Genomic DNA, 18658 nt, shown 5'->3' with positions numbered 1-18658 from the left:
AGATGGGGTGAAGGGAGAGATGGGGAGAAAATTTAGAACTCAAAATCTTGTCAAAATGAATGTTGAAAACTAAAACAAATACATTAAAAAAGAAAAAGAAAAAATCTAATTTTATAAATGAGAGAATTCCCAGTGCATTTCAGTATTCAAGTAAGGCATTTTGACTGGGCAATTTGTACATCTTTCATTAGTTTTTCTTTTTCTTTCATATTTTGATTTTATTCCCTTTGTCCCTGCCACACCTTCTCTCAGAGATGATTGTAAATTCTTATCACTTTTATTACTCAAGTAAGAATAACCTTATTTCTTTAGAAATCTGAGTGGGCTTTTTATGCCCTTGGTATTACTCAATTTTAAAAATTTATAGAAATTCTGCAAAAAACACAACCCAGGAGATAAAGCAATAAGTCCCAAGGGAGAACCTGGTAAGTAGGAGAATATTTCCTCCAAGTGGAATTAGAGAGGGGTTTCTGAATGGAGAGAGTTTTATTTCACATGGGAGTGTCCTAAAGTCTTATGAGTCTTGGTTTGTAACAAATTTTTGATTTTTTAAAATATTGGAAAAATTTTAATTTAATTTAATTAAAATAAAAGGAAATTAAGAGGTCTGAGATAGCATGGTACAGAGAAAAGAATGCTAGATTTGCAGATGGAGGTCCTGGGTTTGACTCTAAGCTCTGTCACTTAATCCTTATGTGAACATAGACAAGTTTCTTTACCAATCTCCATTGGTAGAGTGGTAAACTGGACCTCAGTTGCTTTATCTGTAGCTAAAAGGAATTGTAATAGATACCTTATAAAGTCCCTTTTAGATCTAAATATTACTTTAAATCTAATGAGATTTAAATGTTTACACAAGAGAGTTGTCCACCTTATTTTTTTTTAAATTAATTTGTTTTCAGTTTTCTACAGTCGTTTCCATATATTTTAGATTTTCTCCCCATCCCTAACTCCTTCATCCCACCTCTTTCCTCCTCCCTCCCCGAGACTGCACGCAATCTTATATGGGTTCTACATATGTATTAAATACATTTTTCACCTTAGTAATGATGCATAGAATAAAAATGAATGAGAGAAACCATGGAAAAAACAAAACAAAACATTGTACACGAGAAAATGATCTGCTTCATTCTGCGATTCAATTCCATAGTTCTTTCTCTGGATGTAAAAAGCATTTTGCTTCAAGAGTGCAGTGGGAATTTTTTAGGTCCTTGCATTGCTGTGAAGGACCAAGTCTACCAGAAAAATCCCTCACACACTGTGGTTTTCACTGTGTGCAAAGTTCTCCTGGTTCTGCTGCTTTCACTCAGCATCATATCATATAGGTCCTTCCAGGCCTCTCTGATGTCTTCCTGTTCATCATTTCTTATAGCACAAGCATATTCCATTACATTCACATAGCACAGCTTGTTCAGTCATTCCCCAATTGATGGGCACTCCCTTGATTTCCAGTTCTTGACCACCACAAAGGGAGCTGTTATAAATATTTTTGTACATGTGGGACCCTTTCCCATTTTTATGATCTCTTTGGGATGCAGTCCTAGAAGAGATATCGCTGGGTGAAAGGATATATACATTTTTGTAGAGCTTTGGGCATAGTTCCAAATTGCTGCCCAGAATGTTTGGATCAGCTCACAGCTCTACCAACAATGAATTAGTGTTCCAACTCTCCCACATCTTCTCCAACATTCATTATCTTCCTGTTTCGTCATGTTAACCAATCTGATAGGTGTGATGTGGTAGGTCAGAGTTGTTTTGATTTGCATCTCTCTAATCAATAGTGATTTAGAGCATATTTTCATATGACTATAGGTAGCTTTAATTTCTTCCTCTGAAAACTGCCTGTTCATACTTTGACCATTTATCAATTGGGGAATGACTTGCATTCTTGTACATTTGATTCCATTCTTTATATATTTTAGAAATGAAGCCTTTATCACAGACGCTAGTTGCAAAAAATCCCAGTTTTCTGCTTCCCTTCTAATCTTGGTGGTATTGGGTTTGTTTGGCAGAAACTTTTCAATTTAATGTAGTCAAAATTATCCATTTTGTACTTCATAATATTCTCTACCTCTTGTTCAGTCAAAAATTTCTCCATTCTCCATAAATCTGACAAATACACTATTCCTTGCTCCCCTAATTTGTTTATAGTATTGGTCTTTACACCTAGATCATGTATCTGTTTGGACTTTATTCTTGTGTACAGTGTCAGGCATTGGTTTATGCCCAGTTCCACACGCTGTTATTCCAGTTTTCCCAGCAATTTTGTCAGTTGTTCATCTTCTACACCCCCTTCACAAAGAGCCTAGAGGCAGAGAACTCTAGCTGCCTTGAGTCTGAGCCAGAAGCACAATAGTTCTTCTTTTAAATGATACAGCACCTGCTCCCATACCACTGTTACAGAATGTAGTGGTAGTGGCAGTGCTGGTGGTGATGCTAAGAAGTAACAAACAAACAATTCCAAGGATAGTTTATTCATGCTTGAGTACAAAACAATTTCAATGTATGTCACCATATGACCAGAAGAATGTCCCACAGTTCCATCATGTAACAAAAAATGGTAATTACAATCATAGTCCATGAGATGAACCTTGTAGATAAATTCAATATCCTTACACTATGATCCTTATTCAATTTCATAATTTTAGAGATGAGAAAATGTAAGTGCCTATTTATGATCACCTATTTTCTTCCTCAATAGTATATTTACTACCACAACCTCTGACTGAAATCCTAACTCAAAAGTTAATTCATGATTTTGACAAATGTCTCCCTTTTATTGTCCTTTTCCTCAAACTTTAATGGTCTCAGGCTCCTGGGGAAAAATACTTTAAAATGTGATATTATGGGTATTGGGAAGTGATTCTTCTCTTATCTCTACTTGGCTTGGGAAAACATAAACTTCTGGGTGGGAGAGGGACTGGTAGTCTGTAGAATTAGAAAAAGAAGGTGACCTGAAAGAAGACTGAGATAATAGCTAAAGCTCTGAAAAGACCCAATTTTTCACTCCTACTTTGTCTAAATACTTCTTTGGTGGATTGAATAGGAAATAAGGAATAAGATGATTAATTTGGGGATTGTAGAAAAACAGATTTCTGCCTCTTTTCTCCTTTCCTCTATCACTTTTTGATTCAATTTTTCTTTTTGTTTCTCATTCCCTGTGTTGGCTCTTGGTATATCAGTGAACTATTTTTTGAACAAATACATTAAATTTCAAGATCATGGAAAACCTGGGGATAAGTATAAACAACACTAGAACCAAGAGAGATGAGAAATTTGAATATGAAAAAAAAAACTGTCACAGGTTGACTTTCCTGGAACAGTAGAAAATTCATTGAAGCGTATACCGAAATTTGTTTTCTCCAAAACTTGATTGTTTTCATGAGTGTTTTAATTTTAATCAGGGGAATTGATTTGTATTTTTCTTCTTTTGAAAGAAATCAGTACTTACATTTTTTATATCTCAGAACACTGTTAAACCTAGTGGGTAATATTCAGATGTTTCTTCTAATAAAGTCATCAAGTCTTTTCCCCCTCTAATGTAGTCATCAGTGTTTTTATAACTTCTTGTGTTAAGAAACATCTGCCTCTTGGATGGAATTGTCTTCTCCAATTAAATATTGAGTGTGACTGTAGGCAATCATCCTGGAAGTGCTAAAGGTATAGACTTGACTGAATTCAAGTCACTAATCACACAGTACGAGTCACTATATTGGGGCTTACATGCATAAATGACACAGGCTTTGCCCTCAAGGAGTTAGCAACCTAATAAATGGGATGAGATGCATATATAAATAATAATAATACAAGGTGGACCACAATTATGTGTCTAGGAGAGAATAAACAGAAAGGAAGAAAGAAAGAAAGAAAGAAAGATCCCTGCTTAGGAGGAGGTGAGCAGCAAATGCTTGCCTAGGAGAATTAAGGTAGAAGGAAGAGTAAAGATGACTGAAGTGTTAAGCCTGAGTGATTGGAATAATGGTGATGATGACAATGGAAAGAGGGCAGTTGGGAGGGAAGTTTTGTAGGGAAAGTAACAAGCGATGTTGGAGACATGTTTAGTTTCAGTCATCTATAGGCCATCCAAGTAGAGCTGTAGAGCATTAGTTTGGAAATACAAGACTTGAGTTCAATGAATATTGATATCTCATATATGTTTCTTTAAGGCAACATATTATAGAATTCTGCTTTCCAATCTCTTCCATTACTGTACTGTTTTGGGTGGTGGTGCTGCTGCTTGTGGTAGTTAGTTTATTCAATACATATTCATGGTTAAGATTGTTGTTATATTTTCATATCCTTTCTCTTTGTTCACTATCTCCCTCAATGGAGGAAGCTAAAGAATTATAAATTTGTGATTAATGCTAGTAATTTATAATTGAAGTGGTCTGAGTCTATTCTTCTGCCTCTCCTTTCTTCACTCAGCCCAGACCCTGATCATTGTCTCTTATACTTTTTCTCCTTTTATTCTTCCATCTTCCTAATGGATCCAAACTCTGAAAGTGTCTTTATTTGGCTTGTGCACATTCTTTCCCCAATTTGGTTGGTTGGTTGGTTGATTGGTTGTTGTCCTTCGTCTTTGAAGAGGACTAAAATGACATGGCCATGATAAAGTGAAATTTCAGTGTGTCCATCTGTGGCTAATCAGACCAATATTAGCTTGGAATGCTCTACCACAGTGGGTTGGGCACAGATAGTCCATGTGAATATTTGGGGTGGATATCCCAAACTTGCACATCCTGCATTTACTTTGTGCTGTCTCAATTCTGCTTTGCTCAAAGAGCACAGCACCCTTTCTGATGTGAGCATGGCATGCTTAGCGGTCCTATGCCAGTGTCTCCCATGTTGCACAGTCAAATCCAAAGTTCTTGAGAGAGACGTTGAGAGTGTCCTTGTGTCACTTCTCCTGGCCACCATGTGATTGCCTGCCCCATGTGAGTTCTCCATAAAATAGTCTTTTTATTAAGCATACATTTTGCATTCAAACAACATAGCCAGCCCATTGGAGCTGCACTCTCTGAAGCATAGTTTGAACACTCGACAGTTCAGCTTGAGCAAAGACTTCAGTGTCTGGTACCTTATCCTGACAGGTGATCCTCAGAATCTTCCTAAGACAGTGCAAATGGAAGTGATTCAGTTTCCTGGCATGGTGCTGGGAGACTGTCCATGTTTCAGAAGCATATAACAATGAGGTCAACACAATGACTCTGTAGACCTTCAGTTTGCTAGTCATTCTAATACCTCTTCTCTCCCAAACTTTTCTTTGGAGCTTCCCAAACACTGAGGTAGCTCTGGCAATGCATGCATCAACTTCATTGTCAATGTGTACATCCCTGGAAAGTACGCTACCAATGTAAGTGAACTTATCCACAGCATTCAAAACTTCTCTATTTGTTGTAACCGATGGTTCCATGTATGGATGGTGTGGTGGTGGCTGACGGAGCACCTGTGTTTTGTTGACGTTAATTATTAGGCCAAAATTAGCACAGGCAGCAGAGAATTGATCCATACTTCATTGAATCTCACCTTCAGAGGTTGCTTTGAGTGCACAATCACCTGCAAACAGAAAAGTATGCACCAACACTCCCTCTGCTTTGGTCTTGGCTTGTAGCCTTTTCAAATTGAAGAACTTACCTTCAGTAAAGTAGTTGACTTTCATGCCATTTTCATCCTCATTGAAATCATTTGATAGCATGGCTGAAAACATCATGCTAAAAAACATGGGAGCAAGCACACAGCCCTGTTTCACTCCATTGGTGTCTGGGAAACACAAGAGCTTTGTCTATTATTAAGAACCCAGGCAAACACGCCATCATGAAATTGATGTACAATACTGATGAACTTCTCTGGGCCACGAAATTTTGACATAGTTTCCCGTAAACCCTCACGACTCACAGTTTCAAAGACCTTGGTCATACCTACAAACATGTACAGACATGTATGTGTTCTGCTCCTGGTATTTGTTCTGGAGTTGTTGGGAAGCAAATACTATGTTGATTGTTCCTTGGCCCTTTCTGAAGCCACACTGGCTCTCAGGTATATGACCATCTTTGAGGTGAAGGATCAGCCTATTAAGGAGGACTCTAGCAAGAATTTTACCAGCAATGACTAAGAGAGAAACCCCACTGTGACTGTCACAGGACAATCTCTACCCTTTTCCTTTATAGAGATTGACAATGGAAGCATCCTTGAACTCCTGGGGGAAAACCTCCTTTTGCATATAACCTGGATTATTTCAGTTAGCTTTTGTATGAGCAATGGTCCCCCTACCTTGTAAATCTCAGCTAGAATAGAATCAGCACCAGGTGCTTTGCCACATGAAAGGAGCCTAATGACCCTCAAACTTCTTCAGTTGGAAGTTTAGCTAAGGAGAGATTGGCTTCAGCCTGAGGCAAATGGTCAAGGGCTTCAGCATTGATTGATGATGGTCTGTTGAGAACATTATGGAAATGTTCAGTCCATCTCTCTAGGATCATGTCGTTATCACTAATCAATGTGGCTCCATCAGTGCTGAGTAGTTGTGATGCATCACAGGTTTTTGGTCCATAAATAGCTTTCAGGGAATCATCAAAGCACTTTGGATTGTTACTATCAGCATAAAACTGAATTTCATCTGCCTTCTCACTCAGTCAGGAATTCTGCATCTCTCTAAGCTTTGCTTGTACTTTGCTTTTGGTGGAATTAAATGGTACCTTCTTAGAGGTGGATGAAGTATCCTGCTGGTAAATCCTGTGGCATTCTTGTTTTTCATTTGGCAGCTTCTGAATTTCTCCATCATTTTCATCAAACCAGTCTTGGTGTTTGCAAGTGTTCTGACCCACATGAGCAAATGTAGTGCTGTATACCAACTTTAACCTTCATTTTAATGCTCCATCCCCCCTCTTCCTTTCCCCACTTGTTTCTTTTATGGTATTTGATGGATTTTTATACCACTCATGTCTCTGAATGTATGTTAACAGATTCTTTGCCCAGGTTATATGACTTAGATTCATGAGATGCCAGCTTCCCTCTATTCTACCTTTATTTTTCTTTTGTTTTCCCTTTGTTTTCAAAGAGGATCAGTGATATAACAGGGTGATGTCTTGACTTGTACATGAATTGGATTTATGTGGGGCACAAAGTCAACAGTTTGACTCTTTCAGAGTCATCCAAGTCCAGTGACAAAATGTCAAAAAGTCAAAATAATTGGTGATAGCTCAGGACGCACCTTGGCATCTTCAATGTCTGACCACGGAGGATCAGTGCCTCTGATATGAGGGCTTGCTTAACCCTTTTCAGGGTTGCTCTTCGAATTTTGGTGTTACTTTTTTTTTTAATAATCCTCTCCAATACTCCAATTATTAGAAATAGTTAACTCTCCCCCTTTTTCCTTGTTTCTTTATAGCACATTTTTCCCTTCATGTTCTTCCCTCGTTTAAAAGCAGTAAGATAAAAAAAAAATTGTCCTTATGTCCTGTCTTTATATTTATTTATAAGCCTTGAAGACAATAGGATTCTGATGGATTTTCTTGTGTTTGTGTTTTACAGATCCTATCCAGCTTTGTTTTTGTTTCATCAAGAATGCTTGGAAACCTTCTATTTTATGAAATAACTATTTACCTTTATATGATTATACTCAACTTTTCAGGGCAAATTGTTCTTAGTTATAAGCCTTTTCCTTTTACCTTTTGGAATATTGTATTCCTAAATTCCCTCCTCTTTTAAGTAGTTGCAATCTAGTCTTGTGTGACATCAATTATGGGACGTTGGTACTTGAACTCATTCTTTCTGTCTTCTTCTGATATTTTTTCTTTGCCCTGGAAGGTCTAATATTTTACTATGACATCCTTAGGTGTATTCTATATACCCATTGCCAAATAATATGTTTAAATAAATAAAATATAACACATAGGATAGGATTATAAAACAACTTTTATTGAAACAGTTATCAAAATATTTTTTTAAAAAGTCAATACATCAAGGTTAAAAGTTAAAAACCTAGGATTTAAGCTTTCTTTCAGAAGGCAACCAGTGGAATCTTTCTATTTTCATTTTGCCTGTTGGTTCTAAGGGAAAAGGAAAGGAATAAGCATTATTATAGAACCTACTTTGTGCCAGGCATTTTGCTAAATGCTTTTAAAAAAAACCAAATATTATATCATTTGATTCTCACAATAACCCTGTCAGTTAGATGATATTATTACCCTTACTTTACTGTTGAGGAAACTGAAACATACTGAGGTTAAGTGACTTATCCAGGGCCACATAGGTAGAAGTATCTGAGGCCAGATTTGAACCCAGGTCTTCCTGACTCTAGGCCCAGCACATTACTGTACCATCAGCTCAGACAAGCTCTAGCCTCTAATAAGAGGCATTAGGCTTCCTTTTCTCATAACTTTCAGCTCATTAAACTCTCACGTTAATGCCTCAGAAATGAAACAACGGACAGATATTAACTTATAACTTGGTTTCCTTAAAGGGGAGAATATAATAGTATTCAAAATATACAGTAAATCATGTGGGGACTGATATTTATTTTCTATACACACTCACCTTAACATGTGTAATAGCATGTATTTAAATAAATGCTTAAAACAGGATTCAATAACTGATATGGCAATTAAAGAATGGGAAATTTTCACTTAAGTATCATCATAAGCATTTAAATAAATCCTTAAAACATATAGCAATTAAAGAATGGGAAACTGGCACTTATGTATCATCATAAGGTAGTTTTGAGAATTGTTGATTAGCCAGTCTACATTTTATCTCACCTCTGTATTATCCACATTCAGGTATTCAGACCAATGGGGCCAGGATTTGACCTCCTTCCCCTGATGGCATTAGCCTTTCTGATGAAGGATATCCCTAAATTCCTCTGGATCCAGGATGTCTGAATTTCTCAAACTCACCAGGTGTCCTCCAACCCTGGGCACCTCCATCTCTGGACCACTGCTGGTTCATCTCCCCTCAAGTTCCCTTAGATAGGATGTGTGCTTTTGCTGTTTAATTAGTTCTTCCTGCCTCCAAGCCACTACTCCTGGCTTCCTCTACATTTTGCCTATTCCAAGAGGGGGTAAGGAATTCTTATTTTTGTCTTCCATTATTTTCTTTTGCCAGGGTCTTTTACTGTCCTTCCCCAATATATCTTTCTCCCCTCCTCTTCTATTTTTTTCTTCCTTCTCTTTCTAATAGTTCAGTTGAAATATCAACCTATTTATTAGTACACGAAAGCTTCTGAGGAAACATATATGTTTTGAGTGTTATATAGCCTTTTGGTGGCCTTATGTATTTTTAAAAGGCATACGTATGTGTATACATATATGTATATTTGAAATATATGCATGACACGACATACACACATATATAGTTCATTGAGCATTTTTCTATTTAAAACAATGATAAATTGCTTTTCAACCACACTGGAATTTGGTAATTTTAAAGTTGTGAGGAGTTTATGTTGTTTAGTCATGTCTGACTCTTTATGACCCCATTTGGAGTTTTCTTGGTAAAGATAGTGGAGTACTTTGCCATTTCCTTCTCCAGCTCATTTTACAGGTCAGGCAACTAAGGCAGGCAGGGTTAAATAACTTGTCCAAGGCCGCAGAGCTAGTAAGTGTGTGAGGCTGGATTTGAACTCTCTCTGTATACATACACACACACGCACACACATAAAGGGTTTATATCTTTAAGTTTTTACCTTCTTTCCTGAAACAATAATTAAAAAAACACCCGGGCTAAACCATTTATATCTCCCTTATAGCATCCTTAGAGAAGGTGAAAGGTACTTGGAATTTAGGAAAGCTACCTTTGCTTCCTAATATTTTGTGTCTCTGTCAAATAATTTTAGTATTATATGGATTTATTAAAGATGAAATTCCAAAAATATTGTAAGGATAAAATTTCACTCTTTCACTGCCAACCTCAAACCTCATTACAAAATGCTCTATACCCCAATACCTTTATAAAGAAAGGATACTTGTTTGAATGATTTACAGAATCAATCTGCATCTATGGATATGCTGTATCAATAACATTGTTGACATCTTTTGGTACAAACTACTTTGACTGAGTCAAGAAGGGAGAAAGAAAGCATGTAAACAAGCTAACCTTGCCCTAGGAACTTTAAATATCTAAAGAATTCCAGCAACTCTCTAGTACAGCAGGGTCCAGTCACTGGGGGAAACTTTCAGCTTAGGAGCTGAGAATTCTAGTTTGAGCTAAGACCCTGAAAGAAAACTGCTTGGTGGGGTTAGAAGGTGAGGAGAAGAGAATTTTCCATTTCTTTTTTCCTACCACTCCTATTTTAATTGATTGTGTTATTGGAGAGAAGGAACCAGTTGGAGACAAAGCCTGAACTGGGAACTGAGGGAAACCATACAGATACAGACTGCTGGAAAAGAGCCACTAGAGAGAGGAGGCAGTATCAAGTTAAATAAAGAAATATAAATATATACACACATATCTATACATGTATACATGCATTCATATGTACATATACACACATATGCACATAGATACACAACACATACATGTATACATTCATGCATATATACACATATATACATACACATACATCCACACATATGCACTTGTTGGAGAAGAGATAATGACTCTGGACACTAGAAAGAGTTAAACAGAAAGGGAACTTCACAAAGGCAAAACTCCACCAAGAGAGAAAAGGCTATGAGTGGCAGGGCTTATGAGACACACCTTTGTCACATGTACTGCTTAAAAGCGTACCTTACAAACTTTGTAGTTAAAATTTAAGGCTCCCTTACCATGATTTTTTCTCTGCAGCAGGAAGGTGTGCTTGCACTTTGCATAAAATGTTTTGTTATGATTGTTCATGCTATGCCACCTTAGGAAACACCTATTTCTATAAGCTAATTGAAAGCACTGATTGATAATCAGTGGAAAGCACACTAAAAATAGTGCTGGCTCCTCAGGGTTACTACTACAGTACTATTGAGGATGATAGGTGCTCTAGTCTGTCAGTACAAGTGGAAGTTAACGTCAGTTTCACTACAGAAGTACCAATAGTCATTCTAGAAAGATTTGCATTTTTTCCATTTAAATTTTGATATGAAAATCATTTGCCTTGAATCAGTGTCATATTAAGTAGATTTGCATTCTTATTTGTTGCTCTCCCCCCCAAAAGTGGATTTTTATACATTCCATCTCTAAGGGGAGAATATGGATTGTATGCATCACTTTTGGGGACAAATTTGGCAAACACACATATAAACAAATACCCCAAATCATCAAAATGGTAATTTCTTGCCTGGATATTAAGTACCAAATTTCAAGAGAGAAAAGATGAGTCGTAAATGATAAAAGCACTTTTAAACGAAATAAGGAGATAGCTGTTGTTTTTTAGCACAGTGTGAAGAGTATGTAGTGAACTTGTCAGCAGATTTAAAAAAGTAAGGAATATTTTCTAAAACTCCAGTCATCAAACAAGTGACATGTTTGAGTACACTGATCAATTTGAGGGGTGATTGGTCCACTGATGAAGCCATTTTAAGAGAACATGCTGTTTAATGTTACAGAAGCCAAAGAACTGAATAAACGCATCATCTGTTTTTCATTTTAATTCAATTTTCTAGAAATGTTTACTATTTTTAATTTTTTTACCCTTTCAAAGTTCTGAACAATTCAGAAGAGTTATTTACAGAGAGATTAACTTTGGATAAAATGGTTTCTCAAATAAACTGTGTTGCCCATGTAGGTAATTAATCCATATTAATAACTACACAAATGCATTTTAACAAGTGTAGCAACTTTGTCTTTTTGCTATTTAAAGAGACATTGACTGAAATTCCTTTTGCTAAAAATAAGGAATTCACAATGGAAAGAGAGTTTTTAAACTAGAGGAACAAAACAGTCAGAAAGGTTTTGACTGAGCATTTTTCTATACTTTATGACTCTAAGGAAACAAATCTAGGTTTTCCTCAAAATATTTTGAAAGGGCAATTTCTTTGAAAGTAAGTTGGTTATTAATTAATAGCTTTAATTTTTTTGGTAACTGAGAAAGCACAACTAGATCAAGGGTTGGGTCTTTTTTTTTTTTAACTCCTCTACTGACTTGTCTCACCCCATTCTCCCTTCAGATTACGCCTGTTCTCCCTTCCTTTTCTCTGTCATTTCCTTGCTCTCTCTTTCTTTCCCACTCTTCTGTCTTTTTCAAAACATCCTTCTTTTGGTCAAAGGCGCCTGCTACACTTACCTCCTCCCTTCCTTTCGCTACTATGCTTCTTACAATTTCAAGATCCTCCCATCCTAGACCACTCCCCTCTTCCCTAATCTATCTAACCTTACTCCACTATGCTAATTTCCCCTTCTCAGCTTTGCCACTAAATCCTTCCAGTATCACATAAACAGGCTATTTGCAATGCCTCTGGGAATCTACTATACACAGCCCCCAAAAAGCTCTAAATGCCACCACTCCTTGTCCACTGTTTCCTAGGCTGGAGCGGGGGAGGGAGGGAAAATATCAACGTCTTACTTGAGCCCCATTGTCTTCCACTAGCCTGCATTAAAGGGACAGGAGGGGGAAACGTGATATTTCTTAGCTCTCAGTAAGTTTTATTCTAGTAGTAAGTTTTGATCCCAGGCACGTTTAGGCAGTGGGGGCGGGGAGGGGCAAGGGGAAGCAACATGGGTGTTGAAAGTCCTCATGTGGGATCCCATAATTTCTGGAAAAGAAATAGATCTGCAAGCAGGAGAAATGATTACATAGGCTTAATTAACAGTTCAAAGTATTACCGGGGACTTATCGTACTGTGCGTGTTTCTAGTGCTTTAATGAGTAAATGACCCATTAGAACGCACGAGCACATATCAGAAGCACATGGCGGCGAAGAAGCTTGGTGGTGGTAGATTTGATCAAAGTTTTTCAAAACTGACTCCAAGTATTTGATGAAGAAGATTAACATGGAGACAATTTACCAAACAAATACAGCATAAAGAGCCAAGAGACATTCTAAGGGACTTCAAGGCTCCAGCTTGCCCACATAAAGAATATCATTAAACAGAAAGCAAACAAAGAGCAGAAAGGATGTCTAGTGTGCTGAGCTCCAAGGAGTAACTGAACTGTACTGCCGATTGATGATTTTTTTGTTCTATTTTTAATATATACACCATAAGATGTTTTCGGTTTGAAATTAAAAAAAAAACAAAACAAAACAAAAAACACAAAGTGATGCATTTGACCAGAGTTCTAACTCTGTAAATCTCTAAGTATTTTAAAAGATTTCTGGACCAGAATTGGTTAATTAGGGCTTTGTGTTACACTGTGTTACATATGACCTAACCAGAGATAAAAAGGTTTAAAGGTCTCTTGTAACCCTGCAACGCCATTTGTAACACAAAAATAACCCCCTTTCATTACTGGCATGCCACTGTAGCACGCAGGTTATTTTTTCCCTTCATTGCAATGAGGGCAGCTTTCGCATCAGAAGAATTCTTGGCAAATTAATGCGCTACCTCTTGGGCTAATTAAATTAGAAAGGATCAAAAATACAGAGCGGCTTTTGTGGTGGACACAATGTTGTGCTTCATGCATCTTGCTCAGAGAGGAATTTCTGCCATTTAGCCCCTTTTTGCCTCTAGCAGCGTTCTGGACTCTCTAACACAGTCAAGTTCCTAATTTGCCTCAATGAGAGAGAATTATTAACTGATAATAAGAAAAGGAGCATTCACAGCTCCAGGCTGGGCTGTGTGGAAAAGGGTGATCTACGCAGCACCTGAAGCGCATGCAATTTTTATTAATTTCTGCCTAAAACAATGCATTCAGGAATAAAATTGCTGTGCAGATGACAAAAACAATTATACTTTTGGTTCTTTCAGTATAAAAATGTGAACTGCTTCAGCTCAAATAGACCTAGATTAAGCAACTAATAAGTTCACCTCTCTTTAAATTCAAGTAATTTGGATTGCAGCAAGTGCATTTTACATTGAGAAGTTGATTCCACTTTCACTGATTGAACAATCAAGAAATATTTCTGAGAGCACACGTGATGACTGACAATAATTAATATTGTTCTCTCCTATTGTAGTCCTTTGTGTCAGAAGATGACCCTACTGATGATGTTCCTGTCCTTGTAGGGATTTATCCCAGAAAAGATAGATGTGGGATTATTCTGCAGCTTCCTCCCCTCCCCCTCCATTTTCCTTGCTGTGCCTATGTGAAAACTTTCCTTTGATTTGCTCTGGTCTGCAGAGTGTTCCTTGCAAAGTTACTTCTTTGGTCCATAAACTAAATCGTGCCATTACCTCATCTCTTTTCTTTTCCCGACATCTGATCATTCCTATTGTTTCTCAGCAATCAGTTCATGTATTTAATCAATCCAGCAAACATTTATTAAGTATCTAATATATAGAGCAAAGAAGAAGTTAGATTTAAACTAGAATGGATATAATTCTGGATGATGAACTGTGCTTTGGCACCTCATTGTTGAGTTGCTGGTCAGTTTGCTGGGAATTACATGTTGAATGTCATGAATAGATGGCAGTGAAATTGCTCAAGAAATTGAACATGCTTTGTGTAACAGATCTAATATTTTTATCATCCTATGCTAGTATAGATATCATGGTGGATTTGTGGACCTTTGCATTAAATCTCAAGCACAGTATTTTGTTCATGACATATTATTTCAAAAGATACGTCGGTTGCAAATTGACAGTTTTCTGTGAGGTAAGAGAAATTAGTGACAGCTCTCATTTGAGTATATATAATGAAGAATTTTGATCCTGTATATAGTGTTCATGAGACAAGCTGATTCAGGCTTATGAGAGCTGCATAGATCTTCCCTGTTGTTCTTTGTCCTTTGTTTTTGAAGAGGACTAATGACATCACAGGATGAGATCTTGACTCTTGCCTGGATTGGATTTTAACTGAGGCAGAATTGTACAAAATCATCAGCCTCACTCCCTCTTCTAGATTCATTAAAATCCAGTGGCAAGACAAAAGTCAGAAAAACTGGTGATGACCCAGGATGCAGTGGATGAGCTTGGCATCTCAATATCTGATCAAGCTCTAAGGCACTCTGCTTCATTAGGTGGAGCTATGACCATTGGAACAAATTGTTCTCATCTGCTCATTCTGCCAGAGAAAGTCCTAATATGCTTGGAGTACGTACCCGCCTAACTCACTGACAGGTTTGAGGCCTGTTAGTTACCGTTAACCTGGTTTAGCCCATCTGCTGAGAAGGTTTACCAGGATGTGGCTGCTGAGCATTCTTCTGATTCTTGAAACCATGGGTGGGACTTGAGTGGTAGGTAGATGAACAGCTCTGAAAAAGGTGCAACAAGCTCTCACACCAGAAGTACTCACCCTATTTGAACATCCCACATACCCTGATCTATACTGTAGAATATATATAACAGATAGATAGATAGAGATGAATGTGGGGAGTATGTGTGTGTATTCAGATGTGTGCTACCAATATGGGGCATTAAGTCCATGAGGTCATGAAGACTCAGAAACAAGTGAGTGACTGAACAACAACAACATGAGTGATGATAATTGACGATAATCTCAGGGACTTTCGTTGGTATCTATGTTCTATTAATTCAAAGCATTTCCTGAGGACTAGAAATCTATTCTAACCCCAGCTTTAAAGGTTTCTGATTGTAATTTGAATGATAGCCATACGTAGTAGACAAATGAATATTCAGACCTGTCCTTCAGCTTTGTATCATTTTTTTTTTAGTGCTGGAATATGGTTCCAATTTAATGATATCAACTCTGATGCTATCTTTGACCATTAGACTGCCAGTCCTTTGAGAGCAGAGATTATCTTTTGTATCTTTGTATTTCTAGCCCTTAGCATAGTGTCTGACACACAGTAGGCACATAATAAATGCCTGCCTGACTTACCATACTATGTACTTGAATCTTTATGAACATAATTCTGTCTATCCAAATCTCATTCATCATTCAAGGATCATCCTAAAGACCCCATGAAGAATTTTCTGATTATGCCTTTCTCTGAAGAGAGTATGAGAGTAAAGAAAATGGATGATTTGAAGAATGAAGGCTGTGCCCACTTTGCCATAGTGATAATTGTGAGACCTCATGGTCAGCAGCATTGGATTCTTCAAATGCTGGAGCAAAATTCAGCTTGGGTACATCTGTGTGTTCTTCTGTATAATTCTCAGTTTTCAAAAATAAACTTTCAGGAGATGAATTTTCGGTAGGGAAGTCACTAGCTTTGAAGTTCACCATCAATATAGGGTCAGTTGAAAAACATTTCCAAATTGCTGAATTACCCTTTATCTTTTTTATACCTGAGGCATGAACTGAAGGTGACATTAGGAAAGTTAGTCTTTTTTTTAAACTACTTAATCATTAAGCCATTGTCTTTTAAAAAGAATTGCTAGGCAGTTGAGGTTAATTGACTCTCCCAGGGTAACGTACCTAGCAAATATGGAGTATCTCAGGCAGAATTTGAACTCAGGTCCTCCTGACTCCAGGACTAATGCTCTATCCACTCTTCTACCTACCTGTCCCTCCCCCTTTTGTTTTTTTTTAAACCAGAAATTTTTATTTTAAGCATATTTTAAAATGTATTTTAAAGACTTGCATGGGATCAACATTAGATTTAGAGTTAGATATGTTAGGACTGAATACTGGTTCTGCCACTTATGTGTGGCCTTAGTAAGTTTCTTAAACTCCCTTTGCCTCAGTTTCCTCATATTTAAAGTGGAATTGGATGTGTGTGTGTCTGTGCCTACACGTGTGCACTGACCTTGACCATTAATTAATTCTAGCTTTGAATCCTTAGTCATTCACTACCCATTCTTCTGTCTCTGTCTCTCTATCTCTCTCTCTCATATGCACAAACATAGTTTTCACAATGAAATGAACACACACACAATGAAATGTGTTGAAGGAATCAGATAATAAAAGAAGTCGATGGTATGAAGAATTAGGCTTTTGTCCATTTCCCCATATGGATAGTTTTGATGCATAATTGTAGTCTTAGAATTGCTCTCTATACTTTACTATTTTCAAAGCTAGTTTGTTTTTTCCCCAAATAGACATTGGACCCAAAAATGCAGTACATGCTTGGCTATTTCCCTTCTGCTATAAGTGTGTGCTATGCTTGAAAAATATCATCTGTATCTGCTTTATTTTTATTTCAACCATACGTGCTCTTAAATGTATTTGAAAAGAAAATATTTCAAAGATTTGGAAATAGAAAGAAGGGTATATATGTAAGTTACAGCAGCCCCAGGGTAACAGTATCTCACACACTAATGATTCATATGGAGTTTATGTGTCTATTTATACTGTCATTTATTTGCGGGAGGAAAGGGAAAAGGAAAGCATTGTATAGTATGTAACTGACATGCCAACTGGTTTCTGGGAAAAAAAATCCTTGCAATATATTGTCCTTATTTAATTAGAAGAGACAGTTTTGTAATTATTTATATTAATTCTACTTCCTAAGAGAATTGTACACTTATTGGCACTTCCTCTTCCTTCTTTCCCACCCCCTTTGTTCTAGGAAAAGGGGTACTTTTTATTACTTGAAAGGGAAAAATAGGAGCGTTTGTTTTCTACAAGACTTGAATAGAAACATCTAAGTTTGGTGTAGTTCAGGGGGTCACATGGTGAATTTTTCCCCTTATGGTCCTTGGTCCTTCTCTAATGATTCTATGGTCCAATAGGATTAAGTCCCTTTAAGGCAGCCAGAAATCTTGAACTCCACCCTTTCTCATGACTGCAGTCTGGCTTTCTGTTAGAGACCAATTTCTGTTTAGGGAGGGAGTGAATGTAATATCTAAAGTCTGTGTGTGGGAACATGAGGCTATACAGAAGGAACAAAGTTGTTAGAAAAGCCAGAACTATTGTAAACGAACACCAGGTTGTGTAAAATGGATATGGTACTCTTATACGAGATTATCGATGAGATAGTTCTTCTTAAATATTTTTTTCCGTAGTTTCCCCCAAACCAGTAAAATTAGCTTTCTTAGAAGCATTCTCCCAACTTATTCCAAGAAAGAAAATGCTTGCCACTTATTAAACCCCCAGGAAAGACTAAACTAGCATAAAAATTCATCAGTCATCATTGTGTTCTTGTAAGTACCCAGGGCAAATGAATATATACAATTTTTCAGGGACTACATTGTTTAATGCATTTAAGATAAATGTCCTTAAAACTACTAAAAGTTGAGGAAATTAATTGCAAAATTAGTAGTTCTTGGAGTGTGGCAAAAAAGTGAAATCAGAACACAAACATACATAGGACGGCTTCATTTCCACTTCTGTGTCTCTTCTAAGTAAACAGAAGAGTAGAAAACTATTTCCAGGTGTCTTTTTTGTGGTCTTTCAAGTCTCTTTGTTTCCAGAATATTAGCATTTGATATTACTACTGAAGGGGAGCAAAAGAAAAAAACAGTTGTGGTCCCATTTGATATGCTGATGCATGTGTAATTGTAAATAGTGTTAAAATAGCTTCTCTGAGTTTTAGATTAATGATTTCAAAAAACTGAGTATCCCCCAACCCCCTCCAGAAATCAAGTCCACCCTGTCTAATGCCTGGAACCAGTCACATAAATAGAACAATTTTCCTCTGTGAATTGCTTGATGAGGCTGTGGCCGGATTCATATAAATGTCATAAAAACAGAGTACAGAATGGATTATTTTATGATTAGGATCTGTATGGAT

The sequence above is a fragment of the Notamacropus eugenii genome, chromosome 5 (genome assembly GCF_028372415.1).
Source record: "Notamacropus eugenii isolate mMacEug1 chromosome 5, mMacEug1.pri_v2, whole genome shotgun sequence".
Taxonomy (NCBI): domain Eukaryota; kingdom Metazoa; phylum Chordata; class Mammalia; order Diprotodontia; family Macropodidae; genus Notamacropus; species Notamacropus eugenii.
Note: the sequence above shows the minus strand (reverse complement) of the source record.